General features: G+C 39.9%; 2 protein-coding genes across 15 annotated transcripts in view; one reads left to right on the top strand and one right to left on the bottom strand.

Moving 5' to 3' along the window:
- SETDB2 (SET domain bifurcated histone lysine methyltransferase 2) overlaps positions 1 to 418 on the bottom strand; it is a 62,455-nt gene extending 62,037 nt beyond the window's left edge. For 10 of the 11 annotated variants that reach the window (XM_053665359.1, XM_053665358.1, XM_053665364.1 and 7 more), the window contains exon 1: positions 22 to 337. The gene's annotated coding sequence lies outside the window, so the exon portion shown is untranslated. The other variant, XM_053665361.1, reaches the window with a different exon arrangement.
- Positions 381 to 17,017, top strand: part of CAB39L (calcium binding protein 39 like) — a 155,039-nt gene continuing 138,402 nt past the window's right edge. For 3 of the 4 annotated variants that reach the window (XM_037154577.2, XM_037154576.2, XM_037154572.2), the window contains exon 1: positions 381 to 489. The gene's annotated coding sequence lies outside the window, so the exon portion shown is untranslated. The remainder of the gene's footprint in view (positions 490 to 17,017) is intronic. The other variant, XM_053665374.1, reaches the window with a different exon arrangement.

Here is a 17,017-nt window from a genome sequence, read left to right as displayed (position 1 = left end):
GAGGGCTACCCAGGGCCGTACCTCAGTTACACCAGCTTCGCTGAGTTTTCCTGGTCGCCAGCCAATGCTGAATGAAGACTGCGCCCCACCCTCTTTGTTAGTGAGGTTGAGTTGACTACCAGGTCAGGATATTTTTCGAAGGATCCTATGGTCCGGAATAACCCCTGGCCAGTAAGCACTCCCCCATTTACTAGATTTAACCTCTGCGGAGGGAAGACCGCCCAATCCGTAACACCCTGGCCTCTCAAACGCGAACCCTAACTGAGAGGACTCGGACACCGCCTGGCCGGGTGCCCATTGGTTGTAAACCCAGGGGTCACGCCTCAGACCTCCTAGCGCATACCTTCGGCTACAAAGCGGTGGCGAAGCGCGCCGCCGTCCAATTTGCTGACAGCAGCTCTCGAGCTGTCTCGCGCTCTCTCTGGGCCAATGAGGATATCCTCACTCAAGAGGCTGGCTTTGCTGTTAGTGGCGCAGCTGTTCCGACCGGTAGGTGTTTGTCTGCCATTTTGTGTGTGGCTGAAACTGGGCTTCTGTGCGTTTAAAGCTAATCCGCTCAAGGTGTAGAGGGGTCCTGGGGGACCTGTGCGGGCTGGGGGCCAGTCTGGCTGGACGAACTGATCGCTGAGTTTCACTTCCCTGAAAGGGAAAGGTCTTCTTGCCCTAATTCTCACCCCTGGGTGGAGATAGCTGTGAATGGTGTTGGTGGCTTTGGTTTGTTCGTCATTTTGAAGGCTTGGAGGCGGGATATAATGCCTTAAAATCGATTTCTTGAATTCCATAGAGCCATTCAAATAATCCTTGCCTCATTAAGACTCTGACCGTAACTTTTACTGAGACAAGAGGTTGGCTGAAGGACTGTTCAGAAAGGGAGAAGGCTGGTAATTAATGAAAGGGGGAGAGGGAATGCCACACCATTATGCTCTGGTTCGAAAGAGACGTCTTCATTTTCAGCTGCTGGCGAGGGAGCAGCTCCCGAAGTGTTTGCCCTTGTGTACAGTTATGCCTTGACTAAGGCCATCATTTGGTAGCAGTGGGCGTTAGGGTCCGCATTTCAGCAGTTTTTTTTCACCAGTGTGCAGTCAACATTCCTGCAGTGATCTTTTTTATTCATATATTTTTTTGCAGTTTTTTTTTAAGCTGGAAAATGTTGGTCTTTGTAAGAAACAGAAGTGAAGGAGCAATTGTGTTAAATCTTGGTTTCCCTAGTTGCGATCTGTAGGAGATTTAGAAATCTCTGGTTCTGCCTTGGCATGCTTGGTCGCTTCCTATGGGCCTGGGGAGGTTTTTGTGAGCAAAGCATCTTTTTAATTTTTTTAATTTTTATTTAATTGTTCAAGTACAGTTTTCTGTCTTTTACTCCCATCCCAGCCTCCCCCCCAGTGCTCCCCACCTCCCTCCCATTACCACCCGCCCTTAGTTGTTGCCCACGTGTCCTTTGTACTAGTTCCTGTAAATCCTTCTCCTTTTCTTCTGAAATTCCTTCCCCTCTCCCCTCTGGTCACTGTCCATCTGAACTGCTGAGTTCTATATGAGTTGGAGAGAAGGACGCAAGAAGTTCTTTTTCCTTCTTTTTTTTTTTTTAAATCAACGTAGAAAGCACGAGTTGTTTTTCATTTAAGGGGGAAATTTGTATCGAATCAGAAAACCTACCGGATAAAAGACTGTGTGTGAGAGATTATCTTTAGCAGTTTGACATGTATGAGAAGAAAGCAAATACATTCATCTTGTTGCCTTGAATTTAGTTTTCAATTATTCACGGTTAACTGATGTTCCAGCAGAGTCAACACTATTTTGTTGTAGGAATTCCAAAGAAAACAGTAAAATAATGATTAATGATATTTTCTTTTAATTTAAAAAAAAATCATGAATGTTATAAAACATACGTTGCAAGAGTTCAACTATCATTTATTTTTATTTTAATGAGAGAGAACATTGATTTTTCTACCTATTCATGCATTCATTGGTTGATTCTTTGCTTAAAAAATTGATTTGTGAGGCGAGGGTGGGGGGATGAGAGAAAGAGAAACATCTATTTGTTGTTCCAGTTATTTGTGCATTCATTGGTTGATTTTTGTGTGTGCCCTGACCTGGGACTGAACCCACAACCTTGGCATATTGACGACAGTGCTCAAACCAATTGAGCTCCTTGGTGGGGGCCTCAGATATCATTAAATTAGTGTTAAAGTGGTGTTTAATTGATGGCTAAAGTACATGTTAGAAATCAGTGGCTAAGAAATGCATATTTTCTGGAAGATTCGACTTTTAGTTTGTTTGAACTGTATTTGTTGCTTCCAATTTATACATAGAAAATAATATTAAGGATATGTTCATATCCTTTTTCTAAGGTCTGTTTCTGTACTACAGAGAAATTTAAATATTGAAGATAAGCCCTAAGTGATAATGTTCTATTTGCCATTTTTTCTTGAAAGTATACATTCTCAGTAAATGAATACCAAAATTATCAGTCTTACATCTCTTTTGCTAAAGAAAATTTATTGCTTTTCTAGTTTCTTACCAACTTAAAAAGACTTCAACTTTAAATTTACTATATTGCGTAAGTATATTCTGTAATTTTAAACAGAGAAGTAATTTTAGAAAGGCAGGTATCCTCAAATTTTTCTTTCAGGAATACAGTTCTGTAAACTTAACAATATAATCTGAAGATTCTTTGAAAAATTTTAAAATATCACATTTGCATGAACAATGTTAAGTGACCCAGTAAAAATGAGTTAACTCATGTTAGAGATTACTTTTCATTGCAGTCATATACAAGTTTAGGTTTTCCCATTATCAAATGATGTATGCTGTGTAATTATAAAATATTTTGATAACACCTTTTAAATGAATGTGGTGTTTTGTGACAGAATATAGATTAAAATTTATCTAAATTAGCATTAACAATTTTTAAAAATTGCTCTCAGGACCTGTTTGGAGTTCTTACATTTGGTACTTTAATAATCTGAATGATTTTATGAGCAAAAATTTTAGAGTACTTTTGTTACCTGGGGAACCTGAGTTACAAGGTTTCTGCTCCTAGGTTCTTGTCTTGCTTGCAAGGTAAGAATTCAGGTGAGAGACAACAGGTATGGTGGAAATGAGAGAGTAGTTTATTTATAGAGTGCACTTGAGCAGGAAGCTGGCAAGGGGCACCCAGCTGGTCTGAGAGCCCCACATTTAGTGGAAATAAAATTGTAAGTTTACAGATGAGCATGAAGCTGCAGGCAGGCACTCAACTAGTCTGAGTACACCAACTCTTGGGATTTTAGGAGGTTTATGCTTGTAGCCAGCTGCTAGGTTTCCCTACCTCCTCCCCTTTCTAGACCTTGAGATTAATACACAGTTTCAAGGCTTTATTTCCTAGATAGTGGAAAAGATACAGAACTTCAAGGGCTCCTCTCCTGTGCTATCATGGTTTTTCTTGTGAGGTTAGAACACCTGGCAATCTTATTAACTCAGGACTACTGAGTTAATTAATGGGTGAAACATGTCTCCCTTATACTCCTTGCCTTGGTTTACTATGTATCTTACCTAACACTTTTTTTTATTAAGAACTACATTTAAAATATGATGAGGTTTCCTTCCTGCTTCAGTAACTCAAAAGCCAAGTTGCAAATAATAGTCATTCTCTCAAAAGTTATTTTCAAAATCTAGAAATACCTTGCTATGCTTTGGAAGAGTTCTGATCATATAAATAAAATGTCACTTTGTGGGAAAATTTCAAGATTACCTTTCAGAAATGTTTTTCTATTTCTCAATAATTTAGTGCATTTTGCCATGATTTTTCTGGTTTTTAACCAGCATGGTCTATTATGAGGACAAATTAAACAATGTGACTAAAAATTTAAAACAACTTGATACTATGCAAACATGAAAATGACCACTGTACTTTGTGCTATTCAACTAATCAATGAGATTGAACTCCCGAATCATAAGGATGTCCATTAACTGCTAAAAATGCTTGTGAGATAAACATGTAGGACATTCAGATTATTTCACTTAAAGGAGAAACGTTTGAAGTATTATATATTTGGCTTTTTTTTAATGGAGGAATAGAGACACTATGCTGTTACTTTTACTTCTCCCTTTGTGATCTCATTTGTTGTTTTCTTTAGTGGGAAGGAGAGAAGCATCCATACGTGACAGAAACATGGATCATTTTCTCTTGTACTCATCCCAAACGAGGATGAACCTGCAACCCAGTCTTGTGCCCTGACCAGAAATTGAACCAGCGACCTTTCGCTTTGAGCCCTATTTTTTTTCTTGAAGATTTTTAGAGTTTGATATATTTTTAGAGAGAAAGGAAAGGAAGGAGAAAGAGAGGAAGAGAAACATCAGTGTGTGGTTGCCTCACATGGTGCACGTGCACACACACACACACACACACACACACACACCCAGCCTGCAACCCAAGCATGTGCCCTGACTGGGAATTGAACTGGTGACCCTTTGGTTCATAGGCCCGTACTCAATCCATTGAGCTACACCACCTAGGGAGATACCTTTTACTTTAAAAAAAATTTTTATTTTTTTATTTTAATTGTTGTTCAGGTACAGTTTTCTTCCTTTTACCCCCATCCCAGCCCACCCCCCAAGCACTCCCCACCTCCCTGCCATTCCATACCCCCCTGTTATTATCCATGTGTCCTTTATACTTGTTCCTGCAAACTCTTCCCCTTTTCCCCTGAAATTCCCTCCTTTTACTTTTGTGACACCCAGGCAACTGAGCCATGCTCCTCAGGACTGTTAAGTTCTCTCTCAAGTGCTTAACACATTACTCAGAGCATTTGGACAGTTAAATCAACTCAATTTGTGTATAGTTCTTCCTCTTTTATGTTTCTTATTTTAAGTAACTTGAAATCTTACCACTCCCTTTTTGCCCAACTATATTATCTATTGGTTCAACCTCCAAAATAGTTTTTCTTTTCAGATTTATATTCTTATCACTACTGCCCTAATTTAGACCTTTTCCTTTTTCATGAAGATATTTACACCACACATTGTATTATTGACAAAGCCGGCACTCCTCAACTTGGAATTTGTATTAAGATACAGGTTTGGCTGCTGCGACTTAAGAAACTTTTTTTAAAAATAAAAGTTTATTTTTTTTCCCTTTGTAAACGTTTGAATTGATGAGGTGGCTTTGCTATAGAAAGTTGTCAGGAACCCCAAACTCCCTCTAACCTGTTACTCTACCATTGTCATTCAGCTCCATCTTACGGACTAACATTGCTCCTTCACTTGCCGCCAGTGTCTCACATGCTTACGTAAAAGGTTAAAATGGACTATAGTCAGGCACACAGAATATTTATAAGTGGTAATAGGAATAGGGCTTTATTCTCTATCAATTTGTATAAAGTGTGTTTTAAGTAACAATTTGATTTCATGACCTTTTGATGGTTCTGTTGGTTTTTGTACTTGTATTTGGAAGGAGTAAGGTTGATAGCTTGTGACTCCCAGATACTATGCTTGTGGACTATATTATTACTTGCAGACCTAGAGACTACTTTGTACTTTCCCTTTCTGTAAAAATGGTTCCTACTGCCTCAAATTACTTTCTTTTGAAAGTAATTGATACCTAGCTCAGCTTCTTCTTGAAGTATAGACAGGTTTTATTCAACCACAATATCCTTTTGCCCTATACCCAAATTCTTCATTTATACACATTTTATGTTACATTGTGAGTAACAACTCCTTGGAAGGCAAAACTCCTTTAGTCTGGTGAACACATTTGCACTCAGTTGATCCTTGGGTATGTTTGCTCATTTGATTTCAAACAGAAAACAATTGAGAAGGAAGTTCAGAGGTAAACCTATCTTTGTATGTAACGTGTGTTCTGCCTTTAGGGAGTGTATTTATCTCTTAAAAATTAACATAAAAATGTCAGTACCCTGATAGAAAATGAGCAAAGGACATGAACTTTGCATCACAAAAAAAGAAAAAAAATGGCTTTCATGAAAAATAATTAAATTGCAAATAAAGAAGTAAATATTTGAACAAAGCAATGTGTTGTACATCAAGAGACAAAAAATATATGTACCCTTTGATCCTTTCTAGGAAACTTCTATGGAGATGGAGTTGGAGTTAAAGCTTTATGATCTGTGCAATCTCATACTTGTGAAAAATTGGAAATAAAAAATACCCCATGGGCAAACCCATGATAGGCTACATTTCATGACAGACTATATTTCAACTTTTGGAGAGGAATGTTTTTCAAAGGGAGTGTCATGATGTAGGCTAGTTAATGACATGGGAGAATGGACACCATTTTGTGTTAAATGAGAAAAGTATAGAATAATCATTGAATAAAAATAAATTAAAATCACAGATACCACTACACTGTCACTTTGAATAGTCAAAAATAACAAAAAATACTAAGTGACAAGGATGCAAAGAAATGGGATTCAGGTCTTGCTGGTGGGAATTCAAATGCTACAGCCAGTTGGAAGATGGTTTGATAATTTCTTATAAAATCAAGCATACCCTTATATGACATAGCAATACCATTCCTAGGGTGAATTTTACCAGCAAAATATGAGAGCACCATTAGCTTCCCTTTCTTGTCAGCACTTGGCTTTATCAGTTTTGTTTAAAAAATTTAGGCATTATATGAGAGTTGTAGTGGCATTAGGATTTCAATTAGTGTTTCTGTAATAACATTCTTTTCTCATGAAACATGAAATAAAAACCTATAATTACTTCTCTGCAAATATTTATAGCAGTTGTACTTATAATCACCAAAACCAGGAAGCATTCCAGTTGTTTTTCAACTGAGGGATGGATTTTTTAAAAGTATATTTTATTGATTATGCCATTACAGTTGTCCCATTCCTGCCCTTCATTCCCCTTCACCCTGCATACCCCTCCCCCCACTACTCTTTAGATCACTGATTAGATAGATCTGTGTCCATTAGACTGATTTAGATCGTGTCCTCGTGTCATAAGTTCTTTAGCTTCTACATTTCCCACACTACTCTTGCCCTCCCCATCTACTTTCTCCCCACTGTCTATGCTACTTATTCTCTGTACCTTTTACCCCTTCCTTCTTCTCCCACTTCCCTGTTGATAACCCTCCAGGTGATCTCCATTTCTGTGGTTCTGTTCCTGTTCCAGTTGTTTGCTTAGTTTGCTTTTGTTTTAGGTGTGGTTGTTAATAACTGTGAGTTGCTGTCCTCTCACTGTTCATCTTTTTTATCTTCTCTTTCTTAGTTAATTCCCTTTAACATTTCATATACTAAGACCTTGGTGATGATGAATTCCTTTAACTTGACCTTATCTGAGAAGCACTTTATCTGTTCTTCCATTCTAAATGAAAGCTTTGCCGGATAGAGCAATCTTGGATGTAGGTCCTTGCATTTCATGACTTGGAATACTTGTTTCCAGCCCCCTCTTGCCTGTAAGGTCTCTTTTGAGAACTCAGGTGACAGTCTGATGGGAACTCCTTTGTAGGTGACTGTCCTCTTATCTCTTGCTGCTTCTAGAATTCTCTTCTTCATTTTAATCTTAGCTAATGTAATTATGAAGTGCCTTGGTGTGTTCCTTCTTGGGTCCAACTTCTTTGGGAATCTCTGAGCTACCTGGACTTCCTGGAATAATGTTTCCTTTGCCAGATTGGGGAACTTCTCCTTTATTATTTGTTCGGATAAGTTTTCCAGTTGTTGCAGTTCCTCTTCCCCTTCTGGTACTCCTATAATTCGGATGTTGGAATGTTTAAAGGTGTCCTGGAGGTTCCTAAGTCTCTCCTCATTTTTTTGAATTCTTGTTTCTTCATTCTTTTCTGTTTGGTCATTTTTTCCTTCCTCCTGGTTCACTCCCTTGATTCGAGTCCCAGTTTCCTTTCCATTACTATTGGTTTCCTATGCATTCCCTTCATTTTAATTAGTTTAGCCTTCATATGTTCCTCTACTTTGTGACTAAAATCAACCAGTTCTGTGAGCATCCTGATCACCAGTGTTTTGAACTGTGCATCTGATAGGCTGGCAATTTCTTGGTCGCTTAGAGTTACTGGCTCTGGGGCTTTGAGCTGTTCTTGAGCCATAATGTTTTGCTCTGTTTGCGCCTGTTAGGTGTGAGGAGCAGAGCCTTAGGTGTTCACCAGGGCAGGGCTACCCAGGTTGCTGGTTTGTGATGCTGTATGTGGGGGCAGGGTCAGAGAGGGACAATGGCGGTCCCCTCTGCCGCTTCCCGCCCCTGGGGCCTGCGCAGTCTGTCTCAGTCTCACTGCACACTTCTCCAGTTATCTGCGAGCGAATGTGTGACTGCCCACTGCTACTCCACACCTGGGATCTGCCCACTGCCTGCCCACCTAGGTTGCGCTCGGGTCAGTCCAGTAGATCTTTCCTGCCTGACCCAGCTCTGCTGCTGGCTCTGCCCCTCTTACCAGTTTGGCTGAAGGGTTTGTTGTTGTTAGACTTCCGTGTGTTTCAATTTGCTGTGGTTTGGGTGTGTTTTTGTTGCTAAAACTTTGTTGTTTTTAAACTTGGTTGTGAGAGAAGGCAGAGTGTTTCCACCTATGCCTCCATCTTGGCGGAAGTCCCAGGGATGGATTTTTAAAACAGAAGTATATCCATAAATAACAGGGGTGAACCTCTTAATCCAGGATAATACAAATATGTGGGAAAAGGGACTGTGATATAACTATATATTAATTATAAAAAAACACTTAAAAACAAGCCCTCATATAATGAAAACACACCAAAAGTGGTGATAAAACAGATGGTGGTGATCTGTTTCACAATATGATGAAACCTTTGAGGAACCACACAAATCAGAAATTAGACCTCATAAATGACTAAACCATAGAAGGATGTGCAATGACAGATAACAACGCAAGAAAGAATTAGGAAAAAGGAAATTAGAAAGCAGGAGTGAATACACATTGTAGAGAGCACAATAAGAGAAATGGAGAATAGAAAAGAAAATTGAAGAAAAAAATTTTTAAGGAGTAAGGAAAAAGTGACAGGACAGGCAAAGAGCCAAAGTATATGTGTTAGGAGTTCCCCAAATGTAAAATCACAGTAGTGATATTTACATAACATTGTGAATATACTTCATGCTACTGGGTTGTATACTTAAATATATTTAAGAGGACAAATTATATGTTAAGTACAATAAAAAAATGTAAACCAGAGTAATAGAAACAACAGCTTTTAGAATTTAAGAATACTTGAAATTAAAGAATTTAAATCTCTATATGTTGAAAGACACACTTTGAATCTGGGGAATTCAATGCAGAACAGTTAATGTTGAGATGTGTTATACAGTTGTTGGATTTTAAAAATTTAGAAACACACAAAACCATCTTTTTTGCATTCATGGTAAAAAACCAACTCAACTGGGAAAGAAACAGATGTGATTATATTTTTGGCAGCAACATTTTTCAAATGTTGACAAAATATTTCCTATTTACCAACTATCTTTCAAGATTTTAGGACATTACCCTGGCCAGGTGGTTTAGTTCATTGGCATATCACTCCTAATACCAAAGGATTGTAGGTTCAACTCCCCGGTCAGGACACATACCTAGGTTGTGGGTTTGATCCCCAGTTGGGGCACATACTAAGGCAACCAATCGATGTCTGTCTGTCTCTCCCCCTACCCTTTCCTCTCTATCTTAAAATCAATAAACATATCTTCAGGTGAGTGGTTTTTGTTTTTTTTTTAAAGGAATTCAAGATTCAACAAACATTTGTAAACATGAAACAACTAAATTACTAGTTGTATCTTAAGAAGGGAAGGAGATGAACAGTATTATATAAAGATGTTACTGTAGAATTAACCCCAAGAACAACTCAAGGAATTGTTTCTATGAATCCTTCCCAATGAATTCTTCCTGAAGAGTATACCAGGGAACAATTTCAGACAATCAAGAAATGATTTAAAGATCTTCAACATTAGGTCAAGTGGTGATCATTAAATACATTTTTTGTAGCACTAAGTTTAAAAGATAGAAATAATGATGTAGAAGGTAGGTAGATGTTATATAGTTGACAATATAGAAATGATATAACCTATAAGAAACAGGAGGGGAGGGCAAATAAATGAAAAGTAGAATAAAGTGGTATTTGTAAATAAATGAAAAGTAGAATAAAGTGGTATTTGTCTCTTAAGAATTAACTGTGAGGGATGTGATGGAGAGGAAGATGGTAACGGAGTAGAACGGAGCGGATTCCAGCTCCCATACAAGTAGGTGAAAACCCTGACTGAGCTACTGAGAAATAGCGCAATCAACTAACAGATCCACAGCATTTATGAAATTGGGAGAGCAGGGATTGTGACGGATGCTTAGGGTCCAGTCAGTGGCAGGTCAGTGACTATCTGGGAGTTGAGTGGAGACAGGAGCCATCGCGGGGCCAGTGCCTGGGGCTGGGCACTCTGGTGCTACCGCCCTCGCGGGGGTAGGGGGGGGCCTGGATGCCGGAGTCATCATCTATAGGAGCCAGGACACTCAGTGGTGGTAGGTAACCAGCACGGGTGAGCAGCTTTCTCTCTCCCCATTTGGGCAGCGCCAGGCAGAGGCATGTTTGCTTGAGTTTACACAGAGATAAACAAGAATAAAGGGCCATGTCCGTCTTTGCACTGGGTGGTCATCAGCCCAGGAGAATCCAAAGATGCATTGTTGTCACCGGTCTGGCTGGGGATTGGGCTGGGCTGAGAGGCAGGCTGTTGGGAGAGGTTTTTTTTTATTTTTTGGGTTTTTTTTTGAAAGTGGAATGAGGTGTTCTCCTGGGACGGCTTGGCTTGTGTCCCGCACAGCCTGGCAGAGAGGAAATACTGAGCCAGAGACCAAGGGGCCCAGGCAGCCTGGCCGGTACACTGGCACCCACATCCCAGTCTCCTAGCCTGGCTGGTGCGCGCTGACAACCCCCGCCACAGAGAGGTCCTGCTGCAACCAGAAAAACTGGATTGGACAGTTTAAAATGAACAAGAGGACTTTTTTTTGTTTTGTTTTGGGGGGGAGGGTTGTTTGGGGATTTTGGGTTTTTTTTTATTAGTAATCTTACAATTTTTTTTTATTTAGTTATTTTTCAAGTACAGTTTTTTGTCTATTTTTCCCATCCCAGCCTCCCCTGCCCCTTGCTCCCCACCTCCCTCCCATTTCCACCCCCCTTAGTTCTCGTCCCTGTGTCCTTCCTATTTGTTCCTCCAAATCCCTCCCCCTTTTTCCCCTTAACTTCCCTTCCTTGTCCCCTCTGGTCACTATCCCCTTGTTCTCTATTTCAGTGTCTTTGTTTGTTTGTTTGTTTGTTTGTTTTTCTGCTTGCTTGTTTGCTTTGTTGTTTAGCTTCCTGTTAAAGGTGAGATCATATGGTATTTGTCTTTCAGCACCTGGCCTATTTCACTCAGCATAATGCTTTCCAGTTCCATCCATGTTGTTCCAAAAGGTAGTAGCTCCTTCTTTCTCTCTGCAGCATAGAATTCCATTGTGTATATGTACCACAATTTTTGGATCCATTCATTTACTGATGGGCACCTAGGTTGCTTCCAACTCTTGGCTATTGTAAATTGTGCTGCTATTGAATATTGGGGTGCATAGGTTCTTTGATATTGATGTTTTAGGATTCTTAGGATATAATCCCAGCAGTGGAATTGCTGGGTCAAAAGGCAGGTCGATTTTTATTTTTCTGAGAAAATTCCATACTATTTTCCATAATGGTTGTACCAGTCTGCAATCCCACCAACAGTGAATTAAGGACCCCTTTTCCCCACAACCTCTCCAACATTTGTTGTTTGTTGCTTTGTTTATGACAGCCATTCTGACTGGTGTAAAGTGGTATCTCATTGTGGTTTTAATTTGCATCTCTCTGATAGCTAATGATATTGAGCATCTCTTCATGTGACTCTGAATGTTTTGCATGTCCTCCTTGGAGAAGTGTTTGTTCAAGTCCTTTTCCCATTTTTTAATTGGGTTGGGTGTCTTCTTAGAGTGGAGTCGTGTAGGTTCTTTGTATATTTTGGAGATTAAACCTTTGTCTGAGGTATCATTGGCAAATATGTTTTCCCATACAGTTGGTTGTCTTGCTAATTTAATACTGTTTTCTTTAGCCATGCAGAAGCTTTTTATTTTGATGAGATCCCATTTGTTTATTCTTTCCTTTACATTCCTTGCTCTAGGGGACATATCCCTAAAGAAGTTGCTGCATGAAATATCTGAGATTTTCTTGCCAATGTTCTCCTCTAGGACTTTCATGGTGTCACAACTTACATTTAAGTCTTTTATCCACCTTGAATTTATTTTGGTGTATGGTGTAAGTCTGTGCTCAAGTTTCATTTTTTTGCATGTAGCTGTCCAGTTCTCCCAACACCATTTGTTGAAGAGTCTACCTTTACTCCATTTTATGTTACTGCCCCCTTTGTCGAATATTAATTGACTGTAGAGACTTGGGCTGATTTCTGGGCTCTCTATTCTGTTCCATTGGTCTATGTGCCTGTTTTTATGCCAGTACCAGGCTGTTTTGATTACAGTGGCCTTGTAATACAGTTTGATATCAGGTATTGTGATCCCCCCTACTTTGTTCTTCTTTGTCAAAAGAGCAGCTGCTATTTGGGCTCGTTTATGGTTCCATATAAATTTTCGAAGTGTTTGTTCTATGTCTGTGAAATATGCCATTGGTACTTTAATGGGTATTGCATGGAATCTGTATATTGCTTTGGGTAGTATGGACATTTTGATGATGTTAATTCTTCCAATCCATGAACAAGGTATATGTTTCCATTTGTTTGTGTCTTCCCTGATTTCTTTCTTCAGTGCTGTGTAGTTTTCTGCATACAGGTCTTTTACCTCCTTGGTTAGGTTATTCCCAGATATTTTATTTTTCTTTTTGCTATATCGAATGGGATTTTTTCCTTGATTTCTGCTTCTGCTGATTCATTGTTTGTATACAAAAATGCCTTTGATTTCTGGATATTGACTTTGTATCCTGCTGTTTTGCCAAATTCATTAATTACTTTGAGCAGTTTTTGGGTAGAGTCTATAGGATTTTCCGTGTACACTATCATCTCATCTCCAAACAGTGACAGTTTTGCTTCCTCCTTTCCTATTTGGATGCCTTTTATTTCCTTTTCTTGCCTGATCGCTGTGGCTAAAACTTCCAATACTATATTGAATAGAAGTGGTGAAAGTGGACAACCTTGTCTTGTTCCTGATCTTAGTGGAAAAGCTTTTAGTTTTTTCCCATTGAGTATGATATTGGCTGTAAGTCTCTCATATATGGCCTTTATTATTTTGAGAAATTCTCCCTGTATTCCCACTTTGCTGAGTGTTTTTTTCTTAAATGGGTGTTGTACCTTATCGAAAGCTTTTTCCGCATCTATTGATATGATCATGTGATTTTTGTCTTTGCTTTTGTTTATGTGATGTATTACATTTACTGATTTGCGAATATTGAACCATCCTTGCATCCCTGGGATGAATCTCACTTGATCATGGTGTATGATCTTTTTGATATATTGTTGGATGCGATTTGCCAATATTTTGTTGAGGATTTTAATGTCTATGTTCATCAGCGATATTGGCCTGAAGTTTTCTTTCTTTGTTGTGTCTCTATCTGGTTTTGGAAATAAGATGATTCTGACTTCATAAAAAGAATTTGGGAGTTTTCCATTCTTCTGAATTTTTTCGAATAGTCTGTGGAGAATAGAGGTTAGCTCTTCCTTAAATGCTTTGTAGAATTCTCCTGTGAAACCATCTGGTCCGGGGCTTTTGTGTGATGGGAGTTTTTTGATTACTGCTTCAATTTCTTTTGCTGTTATTGGTGTATTTAGATTTTCTGCTGCTTTTTCACTGAGTTTTGGAAGATTGTATTTTTCTATAAATGTGTCCATTTCCCCTAGGTTTTCAAATTTCTTGGCATACAGTTCTTCATACTAATTTCTTACAATGCCTTCTATTTCTGTGGTATCAGTTGTAATCTCTCCTTTTTCATTTCTGATTGTGTTTATTTGTGTCCTCTCTCTTCTTTTCTTGATGAGCCTACTTAAAGGCTTGTCTATTTTGTTTATCTTCTCAAAGAACCAACTCCTGGATTCATTGATCCTTAAAATTGTGCTTTTATTTTCTATGTCATTTAATTCTGCTCTAATCTTGGTTATTTCCTTCCTTCTGCTTGCTCTGGGCTGTCTATGTTGTTGTTCCTCGAGTTCTTGCAGGCGTACGGTTAGGTTGTTTGTTTGAAATGTTTCTATTTTCTTTAGGTAGGCCTGTATTGCTATAAACTTTCCCCTCAGGACTGCCTTTGCTGTGTCCCATAAGTTTTGGGTTGTTGTGAGATCATTTTCATTTGTTTCCAGAAACGGTTCCATTCGTTGTTTAATAGCATACCATTCAGTCTCCATGATTTTGGGTGCTTTGGGTTTTTTTCTTTGGTTTCGGTTTCTAATTTCAGTCCCTTGTGGTCAGAGAAGATGCTTGGTATGATTTCAATTTTCTTGAATTTCTTGAGGCTCGTTTTGTGTCCTATCATGTGGTCTATCTTTGAAAATGTTCCATGTGCATTTAAAAAGAATGTGTATTTAGCTTCTTTGGGATGAAGGGCGCTATATATATCAGTTAAGTCCATTTCATCTAGGGTGTTGTTTAATGCCACAATATCTTTGTTGATAATTTGTTTGGAAGATCTGTCCATTTTTGGTAGTGGGGTGTTAAAATCCCCTACTGTAATTGTGTTGCTGTCAATATCTTTCTTGAAGTCCTCTAAGATTTTCTTGATATATTTGGGTGCCCCTATATTTGGTGCATATATGTTTACAATGTTAATGTCTTCTTGGTGGATTCTTCCCTTGAGTATAATGAAGTGACCTTCTGGGTCTCTCTTTATGGCCCCTTTTTTGAAGTCTATTTTGTCTGATATGAGAATTGCTACCCCAGATTTTTTTTCTTGTCCGTTTGCTTGGAAAACTTGTTTCCAGCCTTTCACTTTTAGTCTGTGATGTTCTTTTGTCCTAAGGTGGGTCTCTTGTAGGCAGCATATGTGTGGGTCATGCTTTCTTATCCATTGAGCTATTCTGTGTCTTTTGATTGGAGCATTTAATCCATTTACATTTAAGGTTATTATTGATAGGTACTTATTCATTGCCATTTTGTACCTGTGTTCCTTTCTGTCTCCCTCTTATCCTTCCTTCCCTTAAAGCAGTCCTTTTAGTATTTCTTGTAGAGCTGGTTTGGTGGAGGCATATTCTTTTAGACTTCTTTTGTCTTGAAAGCTCTTTATTTGGCCATCTATCTTGATTGAGAGCCTTGCTGGGTAAAGTAGCCTTGGTTGTAGGCCTCTGGTTCTCATTACTTGAAATATTTCTTGCCATTCCCTTCTTGCTTGAAGTGTTTCCATTGAGAAGTCAGTAGCTAACCTTATTGGGGCTCCCTTGTATGTTATTTCTTTTTTCTCCCTTGCTGCCTTTAAGATTCTCTCTTTGTCTTGGAATTTTGCCATTTTAATGATGATGTGTCTTGAAGTGGGCCTCCTTGGGTTCCTCTTGATTGGGACTCTCTGTGGTTCCTGGATTTGTGAGACTTTTTCTCTTATCAAATTAGGAAAATTTTCTCTCATTACTCGTTCAAATACGTTTTCTATCCCTTGTTCTTCTTGTTCTCCTTCTGGTATTCCTATTATTCGGATATTATTATGTTTCATATTGTCTTGCATTTCTCTTAATCCCTCTTCATTCTTTCTGAGCCTCTTTTCATTTTCTTGCTCTTTCTGTGAGATGCTTTCTACCTTGTCCTCCAACTCACTAATCCTATCCTCCGCTTCATCTATCCTACTTTCGAAACTTTGTACTGTGTACTTCAATTTGGAAATTGTGTTCTTCATTTCCTCTTGTCTCTTGCTGATAGTTTCCATTTCCTTTTTGATGTTGCTGTAGTTTGCAGAGAGATCATTATAGTTCCCCTGTAGTTTCTGGTAGTTCACTGTGAGCTCTTTGAACTTCATAATAACCAGTGCTTTGAATTCACTACCTGATAGTTGATCAACCTCTATTTCATCTAACATTTTTTCTGAAGTTTCTGCTTTTTCTTTCATTTGGGGATTGTTTCTTTATCTTCCCATTGTTTGAGACTCTTCTTGTTAGTCTCTGCTTCTAAAATTGATCTGTTCTGAAACCCTAGTTTTATGGTGTAAACTTCTGTGGTATGATCCTTGTGAAGTTCAGTGGTGCAGACTCCTTGACGTTTCTTGATGTTCTTCGTCTCCACCTACACTCACGCTGGTCCTCGCGCTGGTCCCTGCGTTGGTCGCCTACCACTGCTGAATGTCCCGGCTCTAGTAGCCGCCTCCTCAAGCACACAGGCCCCTTACTACGGCAGCGGCACAGAGGCTGGGAATGTCCCGGCTCCCGTATCTGGCTCTCTCTGCCGCCCAGGGCCGTCACGGGTTTGGAGTGTCCCTGTTTCCGTACCTGACTCCCCGGAGTCTAGTCCTGTCTCTGTGGCAGTGGCACAGAGGCTTAGAATGTCCCAACTCTCGTACCTGGTTCCCCAGTGTCCAGTCCCATTGCTATGGCAGCAGCTCAGGGGCTGAGAACGTCCCAGTTTTCGTAGAGGGCTCCTCTGCCACCCAGGGCTGTCTCAGGGGTTTGGAGTGTTCCAGCTTCCGTACCTGACTCCCCGGCGTCCAGGCCCGTCCCTATGGCAGCAGCACAGGATCTGAGAGCTTCCTGGCTCCCGTAGCTGGCTCCTCTGCTGCGTCACAGGGGTTTGGAGAATCCCGGCTTCCGTACTTGACTCCCTGGCGTCCAGTCCCGTCGCTATGGCAGTGGCAGAGGATCTGTGAACGTCCCGGCTCCCGTAGCTGGCTCCTCAGGGCCCAGGCCTGTCTCTATGGCGGCGTCACAGGGGCCTTTGGTGTCCCAGCTCCTGCAACCGACCGTTCCGTTGCCCAGTTCGGTAGCTGTGGCATCAGCACAAGGGCTGAGAATGTCCCAGCTCCGGTTCCTGACTCCTCTGTCTCTCAGGACCGTCACAGGGGCTTGGAGTGTCCGGCTTCCGTACCTGACTCCCCGGCGCCCAGGCCTGTTGCTC

The sequence above is a fragment of the Artibeus jamaicensis genome, unplaced genomic scaffold, assembly GCF_021234435.1.
Source record: "Artibeus jamaicensis isolate MK-2021 breed Jamaican fruit bat unplaced genomic scaffold, CSHL_Jam_final contig_410, whole genome shotgun sequence".
NCBI classification, from domain to species: domain Eukaryota; kingdom Metazoa; phylum Chordata; class Mammalia; order Chiroptera; family Phyllostomidae; genus Artibeus; species Artibeus jamaicensis.
Note: the sequence above shows the minus strand (reverse complement) of the source record. Positions and strands in the feature narration are given on the sequence as shown.